Raw genomic sequence first — 14135 nt, forward strand, 5'->3', positions numbered from 1 at the left:
TTTCACTACAAAACTATGTGGTCAGGCTTAGTTTTGAGGAGGAAACTAAGGGGGAAAAAAATCTGTCTCTGCCTACCAGCATCCATTGGTATTCATCTGGCTAGCATCCTGTCAATGTGTGAGAGAGTTGAGGGCTGTTTGGAAACTGAAACAATATTTGCTGTGTGAGCAAGAAGGAGATGGCAAAGAGCCTGGGCGTGGCTTACCTCAAGTGTTCTGTACTAAAGCTGGTTGCTGCTGTGAAACTAAACCTAAAATGGAAACTCCTCTCCTCTGCTTGTGTTTTGGAACAGATTTCTTTTCAGGTGGGGTGGGGGAAGAGAACTCCTTAGCATCCGAGTGTGTTAACAATAATATATAAAATACTAATGCTCTGTTGGTCATTTCGAAAAAATCCTTTCTTAGTGAGCACCTAGAAGCCAAGAGGAATATATGTGCCAAATTTCAAGTTTGTAGGCTTTACGATTCTGGAAATTTTGTGATGATGTGTGAGTGGTATTTCAATTTTATATAGAGAGATTTTTTAAAAAAAGAAAATATAGGGTTTAATCATGTAAGCAATTAGCATAATTAAAATGTATGAAAGTAAAATGTTAATTGGGAGGAAAAGGCACACTGTAATGGCCCTTCAGAAAGGAGGAGGAAACATTACTGGATGGGATTTTGTCCATTGTTTTGGAGAAACTTAAGACAAAACCTTTTCCCATGTGCTTGAGAAATGGAAAATGCAAAGTGCCTTGAAAGGGACATTCTTAATCCTTCAGTGGCTTCAAAGCAATTGATGATCCTTGGACTAATTTGGAAACTATCAGTTTATTGAGCAGTCCCTCAAGGATTGTCTCTTTCCAATTTAGTCATCCAAACCTCCATAATATTGAAATTTGATTGTATTTTATATGAGGTCCACACTGGAGAATTATTAAGAGGCAAATGAGTAACAAAATAAGAGAGTTGGAAGGGACCTTAGAGGTCTTCTAGCCCAACCCTCTGCTTAATCAGGAAACCCTATAGCATTTCAGACAAATGGTTGTCCAATCTCTTCTTAAAAACCTGTAGCATAGCTTCCTATAATTCATGTAGTTCAAATCAATAAACTGGCATTTTTCCTTAAAGTCATAAATGACCCAGACTTGCAGTTAAAAAAAAAAAATCACCTGCCCTTACATGCACACACGTTACTACTACAAGCAGAGAATAATTCCTAGAAGCCATTAAGCCTTCATAGGAATGAAGGCAGAAGGTGGACATAAAAGCATTATTTATGGCTACAATATAAAGCTGAGTCAGTATTGATGATCCCATTATTCCATTATTCAAATTGTTTCATAAAAGGAAAGTACTGGACTATAAATAAAAGCCTTTTTTGTTTGTTTTTACAATGATGGCATAAGGAGAGTGCTAAGAGGGGATTGGGAAGGAAAGATGCTATTTCAGTTTGAGCCTTTGCTCCTCTCACACATAGCTGACCTCAGATGTGACAAGTCAGCCTTGTTGAATTATGGAGACTGTCCTGATCATTTGGCTACGTATAACTCTGATGTCTTCCAAAATCTTGCTCTTACAATATCACTATTTTTAAACATGTGGCTTTCTTTACATATTTGGACAGCTCATTTTAAACAAACAAACAAATGAATGAATAAATAAGTACTAGTACTAAGTGTTGAAAGCTGTCATTAGTGGGCCATTTTCCATAAGTGAGTCAGGTTCTTAATAGCTCTGTCATTATTATTCCATATATTTGTTCTCTCTCTCTCTCTCTCTCTCCCTCCCCCTCCAGTTTGTACCATTGTTAGTGTTTGGGGACAAACCCCCAAGCAGAGTGTGCAGCAGCAGTCAAGCCAGGCAGCCAAAAGAGAGAGGCTGGGCCCAAGAGTATACACACACTGGAGACAAAAAACACTGTTTGTAGTTTTTAAATAGTTATTTAATACATTTAGAGTTTAAGCATTGTCATTCAGTCCATATGTCATTATCCAATATATCCATCCAGTAACCTAGTCCATTAACTAGTCAGTACAATGTCTTTATCTGCTTGTAAATCTTCTCCTTCCGATACCTTTCTCTCGAAGACAACGCTGAGTATGCACAGGATATCAGCTCACCAAGTAAACAGTCCTTTTGTTCAGTAGAAACGGTATCCAGCACAGTAGCCAACAAGCAGACGTCTCATACAGCAGGCAGCAGAGATCAGAGAAAACAGGGACCAGACCAGGAACCAGAGACCAGAAGCAGTAACCAGGAACCAGGAAGTGTTACGTTACTCTCACTGCCTTTTATTGCTGCTTGCAACCGCACCCTTAATTATCTAATTACATTGCAGTTTGGTGCTTAAAGCTACAAACACTTAAACCTAGGTTTATATATTTAGTCACCCAAACCTAGTTGGTGTATCCATATACCCAACAACCATTACACTGGGGGGGGGGGGGATTCAAGGTAAATAATTATGTTGCTGCTGACCAATCTGAGGTATATTATTGCATGAGTCTCTTAGAAATGCTATTTCCCAGATTACAATCTCTAACACTGTCTGTACATAGTCTTTTTGAAATTGAATGCTAGAACTTTCCTGCTGAGAAAAGACAAGGCACTAGCAAACACGTATTTGGGAAGGAAGGAAGGAAGGAAGGAAGGGAGGGAGGAAGGAAGGAAGGAAAAAAGGAAAAAATGGTGGATGATAGGTAAAAGGAAGTGTTAAATGATCAAGGCTGCTCATAGCGTCCTTGCTGTGATGTGGATTTTTAGCAGTTAAATATTCCTATTTCCTATAGCTTCTCTCTCCTTTTCTGAAACTTTCTGCCTTACCCTCCTCTTCTAATTCCCTTTTTCTTATTCCCGCTTTCTGTATATAATTACAGAAAACCAAGGGTGGGTGTTTTTTTTTTGTGATAATAAAGGATAGGCAACATAGCACCCTCCAGATGTTCTGGAATTCTATTTCCATCAGCTCTAGTCAACATTCCCAATAACAAGAAATGTGGGTGCTGCTCCAAACATCTGGGTAGCACTATGTTATCTAACCTCATCCAACACCATTAACACTACTGTAGAAAGTTAGCACCCACCCTTTCCTAGAAGAATGAAAATTCTAGAAAATATTAAAAAGGCAGAATATTATATTTCCCTGGATGAGAAAAGGAGAAACATGTCTTTAAAACAGCTCCCTGCAGCTCCCTGTCTCCCTTCAGCTCCAGGGTGATGGGATTAAGATATGGCCTTCAGGAAATGATAGGTTACCCATCTCACCACATGGCATCTGGGAAGATTGCATCAGCCAGCACTCAGGTGAAGCCATGTGGTTCAGACAAACTCTCCAAGTTAGCTAAGACCTCTGCTCTTGGGAGTCTGACAGCCAATGGGATACATTTCTTACACAGGAATAGGAAACACTAAAGTGGGGCCCAACAGAGGATATGAAACCAAGGGATTCTCAGCATCTCTTTCCTTTTTTGCCCAGGAGCTCCAAGACATGTGGTCCTGTCCACCATTAAACCTTCTTTCCAAGCAACTTCCACGAATCCAGTGTCTTTTTCTCCACTTGGAATTGAACCCAGAAGGATATTTCTTCCAACACTACAAAATATTTATCTTTAGATATTTCCAGACACTGTAAAAATAAGATTTCTCTCTGTCGGCATCAAGCCTTAAGGGTACTTTGATCTATACGTTTATTTTACTTAAGTCTCTTAAAATAAAAGACTATTCCAAGTTGCCAAGAGGGAACAGTTAATACTTTCCCCCCAATAAATGCAGAGGGCTTCTAGCTACACTTACCGTTTCTGCTATCTTTAAAGTATAGGTCGCTGAATTCTTTGTCTTTGCTGAAATAGAGTGTCCACACTTGAAGAACTGAAAATGTCAAAAAAAAAAAAAAATAGGTCAGGGAGGGAGAGGGAAACCTCATACAAATGCTTTTTTTCCTAACAGAGCATCCACACTATTATGTTCAGAAAAAGGAGAAGTGACTCATTTTTCAAAGTCACTCTGAAAGTTTGGGGCATGGAAGAAAATGAAAACTCTTTTTTTTTTCTTCTTAAAAATGTTTTTAAGTAGCACAACTTCGATCCGCAAAAAACTGTGTTTGCTAGAGTTTTGTCTTTTCTCAGCAGGAAAGTTCTAGCATTTGACTCGAGGCTTCCCTGGTAGAATTAAGTGGCTTTTATAACTAAATGCATTGATTCAGTCTCTTTTCAGCTGTTTCCCCTTCCCCCTTTCCACTGTATTGCACATCTACATATCAGAAGCCACTTCTAATGCTTTTTTGTTTGTTTGTTTTTTGGCCTCACAACATGGTAAATGGTTGCAGTGTATCTTGCTATTAAAGGTAATTGGCTGCCTGTACATGTCTACTTTGCTGTCTGCTTCTATTTGTTCTAAGCGCTTCTCACCCTGGAAAGGCAGCCATAAAGAGTAAGGGGATTTTTTTTTTAAGTATTCATTCTCAATCATTGTTTTCATATTTTAATCATCCGACATCTCCCTAAAATCCAGAATCTAAGCAGAAAACCATTTGGGTGAAAGTAATAATATCACAGCCATTCAGAAAGGAGCAAATATTTCAAGTTATCCAGGTCTCATTTTGGCTGATGCATCAGCAAAAGCTTGCTGAAGTTGAGGTTTTTTTTTAATGCTTTCAGCTTGATATTTTGATGCCCATATAAGAAAAGGCCACAAGGCCGCATCCTTTCAAAATCATATCTATATGTTTCTCCAGGGATCATATATCTTCCTCAGGCTACAGAAACTATGAGTAGAAGGGAAAAAGTGAGGAGGAAGCTCACCTGGCAGCTTCTTCCCCACTGTTACTTGGGCATTAGGAACTCAGGAGAAAAGGGCAAGCATGATTGGCATTGAACTGCATAGTCTGGCCCTTCTTATATACTTATAGCCAATCCATAGTAGCAACAGTGACAATAGCTTGATTTTTGCTTCCTTCCTCATTTTTTCTACACTATTTTTTTTCCACCTCTAGTCCTATTTAACCAATGCCTTTGTAACCAGATTCATTGAATACAGCAAGATGTTCTGAAGCATTCACCTTTGCCATTACTATCTGGATATCCCTGCTAATGTTAACTGCAGAGTCAGGTAGTTAAAACAAGGTGAGGAGATAGCATTATAGCTTGATATACCATTTCCCCATCTTGTAGTCAATGATTGATCATTCATGCGTGCAACATAGATACACATGGAAAAAGCATAAGGCTTGGTCCCCATGTAATACTTTTTGTACACAGTTTTTATGATCTATCTGTCTTGTCTAACTGTTTATTTATCTATTTGTGAATGTTGGCAAATTGCATAAAACAATTGGGAATAAGATTGAATTTCAATTCATAACTAAGTTAAAGGGTGTGTGTCCATAAATGAAAACTAGGGGTGAGGGGAACACGTTCATAGAATAATTAAACATTTTTCTGTCCCTAACAACATCATGGAAAAATAATCTGCAAAACTGGTGGATGATTTTGTATAGTGTCAGCAAACAAGATAGTCTATTTCAATCAATACACTGCACAATCCAGGTCAGCTCCCTGCCTGTTACAGTACTTCTAGTCAGCAATTGGTGCAAGATGTTTGAGCAGGTACCTCTAATTATACATAGGAATGAATATTTACAATAGTGATAATAATAATAATAATAATAATAATAATAATAATAATAATAATAATAATAATAATAATAATAATAAACAACCAGTGCAGGTGGTTCCAGTGGTAATTGGCACACTGGGTGCTGTTCCTAAAGACCTAGGCAAGCACTTAAAAACAATTGGTGCTGACAAGATCACCATTGGTCAGCTGCAGAAGGCCACCTTACTGGGATCTGCTCGCATAATCCTCCAATACATCACACAGTCCTAAACACTTGGGAAGTGTTCAACTAGTGATTTGTGATACAAAACCCAACATGGTTATCTCGTTTGCTGTGTATACTGTCATTTTTGTGCATAATAATAATAATAACAACAACAGCAACAACAACAACAACAGGCAGCAGAGGACTTTTGCAAGTGAAGCAGACAGTCAAAGAAGAGAAGCATGCTCTGGCAGATTATGTGAAAGACAGTGTTGAACCAGCTTTGATGGAGGTCAACAAGAGGAAGCTGCTCAAAGTGCAGCAAACCAAGAATCAATATATGATGCATCAATATAGCGATGCAAACTCGGGCTGACAGCTGGTGTAACAAAGCACTGCATGGACAGTTCCTTGAAAAGATCCAAGGAAAAGTAGATAAGGAAAAAACCTGGTTATGGCTGACCAACGGAACACTGAAGAAAGAAACAGAAAGCCTGATTCTTGCAGCCCCAGAACAAGCCATCAGAATGAATGTAATCAAAGCCAGAACAGAAAAATCTGCTGATGACCCCAAATGCAGACTTTGCAAAGAAGTGGATGAAACATTGATCACATACTGAGCTGTTGCAAGACAATCACCCAGACTAACTATAAACAACATCACAACACAGTCGCTCAGATGGTCCACTGGAACTTGTGTCACAACTACCATCTGCCTGTAGCAAAGAACTGGTGGGATCATAAGTCTGAAAAAGTGGTTGAAAATGAGCTTGCAAAACTACTGTGGGACTTCCAAATACAGACTGACAAAGTTTTGGAATACAATACCCCGGATATCATGATTGTGGAAAAGAAAAAAGTGTGGATCATTGACATTGCCATACATGGTGACAGCAGATTCGACAAGAAACAGCTTGAAAAAGTCACCAGATATCAGGACTTGAGAATCAAACTGCAGAGACTCTGGCATAAACCAGTGCAGGTGGTTCCAGTGGAACTCGGCACATTGGGTGCTATGCCTAAAGACTTAGAAAGCACTCGAAAACAATTGGTGCTGACAAGATCACCACTGGTCAGCTGCAGAAGGCCACTATTTTGGCAAGGAGCTGGTCCTGAAAGATTTTTCAAAGATTATGCTTAGAGGTTTGGCTAGGGCAGTGGGTAGTTTTTTAAAGAAGTAGGCACATATTCCATCCGATCCAATAGATAGAGATGGTTTTAGATTGCATAGTGCTTTTTCAACATTGTCTTCTGTAAAATCAATATGTATTAGATCATTGTAGTTGTCTCTGGTTCGACTAGGAAATACTGGGCATGATCTATTGCTGTTTACAAATACTGAGCCAAAGAATGTGTTAAAGAGGTTGACTTTAATAGTGTCATCATTGTAGTCTTTGCCATTAGGTCCTTTCAGGGGTGGGATGGACCTTGAGTCTTTTAGTTTGTTGTTTACAAAATTGTAGAAAGCGCGGGTGGAATTGGTGCATAGAAGGTTTTCTTCTTGCTTGATGTGATAATTGGTGCATTCAGTTTTTATCTGGTGACATAAATTTTTGTATTGGCTTTTGAAGTTGGCAATGTGACCAGATTTGTTTTTCCGCCAAAGTGATTTCTTTTTGGATTGAAGCTTCCTTATTGTTTTGGGTAATTTGTTTTTCCTGGTTTTGGGAGTTGTTGTTGGTACATATAGTTTGATGACTCTTTTGACTTCAAGTAAAAATATGTTGTAATGGTCTTCTATGGTATTGCATCCAGAGAATAGAAATTGCCAATCAAGGGATGTGAGATCATTGTTTATAAGATCATAGTTGCCTTTTTTGAAGTTATAATTGGGGATTCCATCATTGTGATGAATTTTGTGTGGACGTATGTTGAGACAAAGGTCAATCACGTTGTGGTCACTGTTGGAAAAGGGTTCTTTAATTTGTATTCTGTAAATTGAATTCAAATTATTGCAGAAGATGAGATCGACGCAATTGTTAAGTCTAGTGTTGTTGGTTAGTAGTTGTTCTAGTCCCAGATTTGTTACCGCATTGCAGAATGTTGTATGTGTGGGTTCAGTTGTACATTCGTTAAGGGTCCAGTTAATATGAGGTAGATTGAAGTCACCAAGAAAGATAAAAGCGTGTGGGTATAGTTAAATGTCATTGTATTGGTCCCTGCTGGCAGTTTCCTATTTGTAAATATCCTAAATATAATGGTAATATAGTTACTCTTTCTTACTGGTTCATCAAAAGGTCTATCATACATCAGACCATGATTATTATTTAGGATTTAATCTAAGGAATTCTGTCTCATTGATTCAAAAGCTAACTGTTCAAGGGCACAAAATTGTTTAGTGTATCTCTTTGAACCCAATCTATGAAAAGATAAATGGAGTTCTCCATTACTGTCAGAATTTCCCTATTAACATGCATTTTTTTTACTTTTTTCATCATCTCAACTCCACCTATGAAGGGGAAATAGAACTAAATTTACTTTGTGGAATTTAATTTAAAATAGAATATCCTTAAATTTAATTTACATTTGTGGCCAAATATTGCCAATCATAGATTTTTATTATGTTTTTGTATGGAAGAATATAGTTTTCAGTTTGTTTGCTTTACTTCATTATGTACTCTATAATATTAAAAAAACCATTTAACTAGTGTGACCTGTATCTTTTATAATTGCTTTTGTGCAGGAATGACTATATCCTACTTCACATTACGTTGTAATGTATCCATAAAATCTTTAATAAATACACCGAAAAGTCTAAAATGTTAAAGCAAAGTGGTAATATAATTATTCAAGCAAACATCTAGTACCTCTGATTGGTTACAGCATCTTCGCAACTGCAAGCATAGTGAAAATCTTGTTTCTTCTATTGGAAGAAATATCCAGGTTCAGTTCCAAGCCAGGATAAAAGCACTGGAGACAAAATGGAGGCTGGAGGCTGATTGGAAAGAGGGTCTATCATTGATGAAACAGAGCCACCACGCACATGGGATTTTGGGCAGCTGACCACATGGAGTAGAGAGTGGGTGGCTTTTACATCCTCTCTGGACTTTGTATTTGAGCTTCCTGTTCCTGTGCAAGAACATGTATTCTACTGGCTGTTGTCAGACTCCCATGAGGCCACGTAGGGGTTATATATGGGTCGTAGCTCACTCTATAGGTTGAGCTTCTAGGTTTGGTTGAAGTTTTGGCTGCTGATATAATGCAATGAATTGTGTTCTGAAAGGGTGTTGGGCAATTCCTATTGTGGCTTATTGCTTTGTCCTGGTTTGATTCTTGAGTGAGGGCTAATCCTATCTCTTCCTTTGTTCAGACTTTGCTTCAGGGAGTAATGGATTACCAAATCTGCATTTCTAAAAGCTGCCTGATCTCAGTATCTGCTGGGAAGCTGGGCTCTGAGTTTCTCTCTCCCTTAAGAGTTTTTATTTCTCTTTTAGGGGAAATATTTTATCCTGCCTTTTAAAACATATTCCTCAAAATATTTCATTCTTTGGGGTGATGGGGTTGGCTTTCCACACTTTTATAAGATAATATATGAAGTAACTCTTAAAATGCAATATTAAGATTACTGTATACAGAGTATAAAATGGCTAATATCTGAGTCAATTTCATTGCCAAAATTAATTCTAGTGAAAAACTGTAACACTTTCAAGCACTCATTTCCAGGGGTGGGATTCTACCAGTTCTGTCCAGCTCTGTAGAACCGGTAGCTCTGAAGAGCAGCAGACATAGAACCGGTACTATGTGTGCTGCTGTTTTGGCCTACCCGCCCACCCGGGCTCTTACCTGACCTTTATTTCCTGCTTTTTCAACCTCAGCTGCTTTGCGCGGCACAGCTACGGTTGAAAAAAACAGGAAAAAAGTGCTTTTTCAAACACTGTGCACCCATGTGCAGTGCTGCTCAGCTGTCCAGGCTGCAAGCTGACAAAGTTTCACAAGCGCAAAACATAAATCACCAAACTGGTGGTTACACCAGTCGGATCCCATCCTTGGTCATTTCCCAAAGCTGCTTTGTGTGGGCAAAGTTTATCTCCTCAGAGCATTAAATCAGGTATGTCTTAGGAAGACCTGGCATGACTGTTTCAAAGAATTTGTTTGGTTGTCTCCACCCATTGCATATTGTGTGCATATACAGAGCTTTTTCACAGGTGGTCCATGCACAGAGGTGGTTTTCAAAGTTCACTAGACCTTCCAGTGGATATGTGCAATGATTCCTTCCATTCATTTTTCATTCACCACAATCAAGAGATTCATGGATGTTTAAAATTTGAATAATAAAACATTCACAGAATCAATAATTTTATTTTATATAGCAATAAATAACAATTGGAACAGGAATAAAAATGTAGAGCAACCGGGCAAAAAGCAATGATAAAAAGCAACATCTATAACTTGAAAGCCTGTTTAAGCAGTTCTGTTTTTAATAATTTTCTGAAGTTTAACAAAGTAGGAACTAATCATATTGGGGGGAAGAACATGAAGTCCCATAGCAGTAGCACCGCCTTCCTAAAAGTTTGGCAAGCCTCCATCCCCTTAATCACTCAAAAATGGCGGATTAAAAGATTTTCCAGAGAGCTGCACATCAGATGGGTCCAACTTGAGTTATGAATACAATCCTGCAAATATCTTAGTGACATGTAATACTTCAAAGAACAAAATTAGCAGTTGGAACTAGATATGGAAGCTAACAGGAAGCCAGGACTTATAACATAGGTGTGTTATGAATATTAGTGCATAGCTATAACAACCTAGCTGCTGAATTCTAGACTAATTGTAACATCTGTATGGTGCTCAAAGTCAGCCCATGTGTGTGTGTGTATGTATGTATGTGTGTATACACACACACACACACACACACACACACACACACACACACACACACACACACACACACACACACACACATATATATATATATATATATATATATATATATATATATATATTCTTAAGTTTTTAGGTACTTACATGTATGGCATTTGGCTTTGTTGGGTATTTTCCCACATCATTGTAGTTGTGCTTTTAAAGATGAATATTATACAGAAGCCTGATGATGGCTGATGAGATTTTGCCGAAACGTTGCTACAACTTAGTTGTAGCGGCGTTTCAGCAGAATCTCATCTGCCATCATCAGGCTTCTGTATAGTGTTCATCTGTGAGTCAGGCTTTTATAGTGGTTTCAGATTTAAATTTATATATATATATATATATATGTTTTCTGAGGTATATATATATATTTTCTTAAGTTTTCACGGGTACTTACATGTATGGCATTCAGCTTTGCTTGGGTATTTTCCACGTCATAGTAGCTGTGCTTTAAAGTTATGGCGACGTTTCAGCAGAATCTCATCTGCCATCATCACTATACAGAAGCCTGATGATGGCGGATGAGATTCTGCTGAAACGCTCGCTAACTTTAAAAGCACAGCTACTATGACGTGGAAAAAACCAAATATATATATATATATATATATATATATATATATATATATATATATATATATATATATGTGTGTGTGTGTGTGTGTGTGTGTGTGTGTGTGTGTGTTTTCTGAGGTTCTCGCGGGTATTTGTATGTGGATCTTTGGTTGTTCGGGTTTTCTCCCGCGTAAGGTTCGAAGTATCTAGGCAACGTTTCTTTTTGGAAAAAGAAACCCCAACCAAAATCCAAGACAGAGAACAAGAAAACGGCAAAGCCCTCCTACCATATATAAAAGGCACTACAGACAAAATCAGCAAGATCCTCCAAAAACACAACATTAAAACAGCATTCTGCACAAACAGAAAAATATCCACCATCCTAAGAAACCCCAAAGACAAAATCGAATTAGAAAACCAAGGAGTATACAAAATCCCCTGCACTGCCTGCCCCACCACATACATTGGACAAACTAACAGAAGAATAAGTGCACGCATTGAAGAACATAAGAACTCAATCAAAAAAGAAGAAACGACCTCTTCCCTGGTCCAACACCTCAAAACTACAGGACATGAGATTGACTTTAAAAATACCAGAACTATCACCAAAACCGAACACTTCAACAGCAGAATAATCAGAGAAGCCATAGAGATAGAAAAACGCCCACACAGCATGAACAAACGAGATGACACCTCCCGCCTTCCAGCCATTTGGAAACCCGCCCTCATGAACAGACGAGTACCTAACATGAAGAATAACACCAGACCCACACCCATGAGAGCCACACAAGATGCCACCACCACACTTCCATGTAGAAAACAGACTCACACCCACTCAGAAGATGAGACACGACCACGGACCAGAAGCCGCACTGCAGCTGCATCACTACCTACTTCAAACCCCTCCGAGCCATACATGAAGCAAACCGACACCCACTATGAAGATGCAGCATGACCACAAACTCGAAGCCAAACAGCAAGATCACAGCTCACCAACTCAAATCCCCCAGCAACTAAGACTAACCTGAGCACAACCAAGCCCCCACCTGAACAGAACACGCCTCCAGCCAATCAGAACACGGCCAACCCCCAACCAATCAGAACACAGCCAAACCCCCTACCAATGAGAACACACCCCCACCCAATCAGAACACAGCCAAGCCCCCACCCAATCAAGTCCCACCCCCACTAGCAGTTAAAAGGAAGAAGCAGCTGCAATCTCACATCACTCTGAGAAGCACAGAGCCGAAGACAGAAGCCTGAAGATGATGAATGAGACTTCATCGAAACGTTGCCTAGATACTTGAACCTTACGCGGAGAAAACCCGAACAACCAAAGATCCACATGCAAATACCATGAGAACCTCAGAATATATATATATATATATATATATATATATATATATATATATATATATATATATATATATATATATATATATATAATTTTTAAACAGCAATCCTTCACTTGTACCAATACATTTTGTGCACCATCCAATGAAAAGTATCCATACAAAAAAAACCAAGTTGATCTGCAGATTAATTCAATTAATAAATATTACAAGAATGCAACTGGTTATTTTTATTTTATTGTAGTCCCCTATCTTGTAATTTCATACAACTATTTGATTTCTCCCAAATGATGCCAATCTTATCCAATACTAACAATAGTAATCAGTATAGAGCTGAAAGATAAAATAGAGCTTGGAAGTCTTCTAGTCCAATCCCTACTCAAGCAGGAGACCTATGTATCATTCCAGTCTTTTCTTTAAAACTTCCAATGATGAAGTACCTACAACTTCTGAAGGTAAGCTGTTCCACTTGTTAATTATCTTAGCTATTACAAGGGTTTCTTCTCAATTCTAGGTTGCTTCTCTCCTTGATTAGTTTCCATCCATTGTTTCTTGTCTTGCCTTCTTGTGCTTTAGAAAACAAGTTGACTCCCTTTTCTTTGTGGCAGCCCTTCAAATACTGCTTTCATGTCACCCCACTCCTTCTTTTTTCTAAATTAGCCAAACCCACAATTATTCTTCATATGTTTTAGTCTCTGGTAGGTTCTGACCAGTTCTGGAGAACCAGTCGCGGTAATTTTAAGTAGTTCAGAGAACCGGCAAATACCACCTCTGACTGGCTCCACTCCCATCTTTTCTCTCCCTCCTGACTCCCAGCTGATTGGCTGGGTCTTCTGTTGTTGCTCTGCACAGGAGAACGGAGCTGGAAAGCAGGTTAGTGGGGTGGGGAGGGAACAGGGATTTTGCAGTAACCTTCCCCCAGGAGTGGGGACAGAATGGAGATTTTATAGTTTCCTTCCCCTTCAAGCCATGCCCATCAAGCCAAGCCAAGCTATGCCCACAGAACCAGTAATAACATTTTTTGAATCCCACCACTCCTCCAGGTCTTTAATCATCTTTGTTGATCTTTTTTGCACTTTTTCCAAAGTCTCAGAGTCTATTATGTTTTTTGTAATGTGATGACCGAAACTACTAAATTCTCTATCTAGAATTTTCTAGATACATCATTGAAAAGAAAATGTTAATTCCTTTGGATGAAGTGTAATGGTTATGAAATTTAGTGACAGATTTAAATTTGGAATTGAACCATAAATCATTGACAATGTTTTGAAGATCATGGCCTAAGAAACATTTTAAAGTTCGCAGCAATACTTTATACTTTTTTCAAAATAAAATAATCAGACATCCCATATTGTTTCTAGGTTTAATAATGTGTTTATATAATATATGATGAAAGAAATGAAATTGTCCCAAATGCCTACTGATATTGTACAGTTTGAAATTATCTGGACATGTATACAAACAAATCCTGTCTCACAGACAGAATTTTTTTTAAGACCGTCTATGCCACCTACAGACCATTGGTAGAATTGAGCAAATTTTGGATATATAAATTTAACCAAGCT

The 14135-nt window shown here is 38.4% G+C and overlaps 1 pseudogene; it reads left to right on the forward strand.

Annotated features, from left to right (window-relative positions):
• The window catches only part of LOC148126310 (uncharacterized), a 123507-nt pseudogene extending 116588 nt beyond the window's left edge, over positions 1-6919 (forward strand).
• The last annotated feature ends 7216 nt before the right edge of the window (positions 6920-14135 follow it).

Source organism: Pseudonaja textilis, chromosome 3, assembly GCF_049901715.1.
Source record: "Pseudonaja textilis isolate UNSWEBS1 chromosome 3, rPseTex1.2, whole genome shotgun sequence".
NCBI classification, from domain to species: domain Eukaryota; kingdom Metazoa; phylum Chordata; class Lepidosauria; order Squamata; family Elapidae; genus Pseudonaja; species Pseudonaja textilis.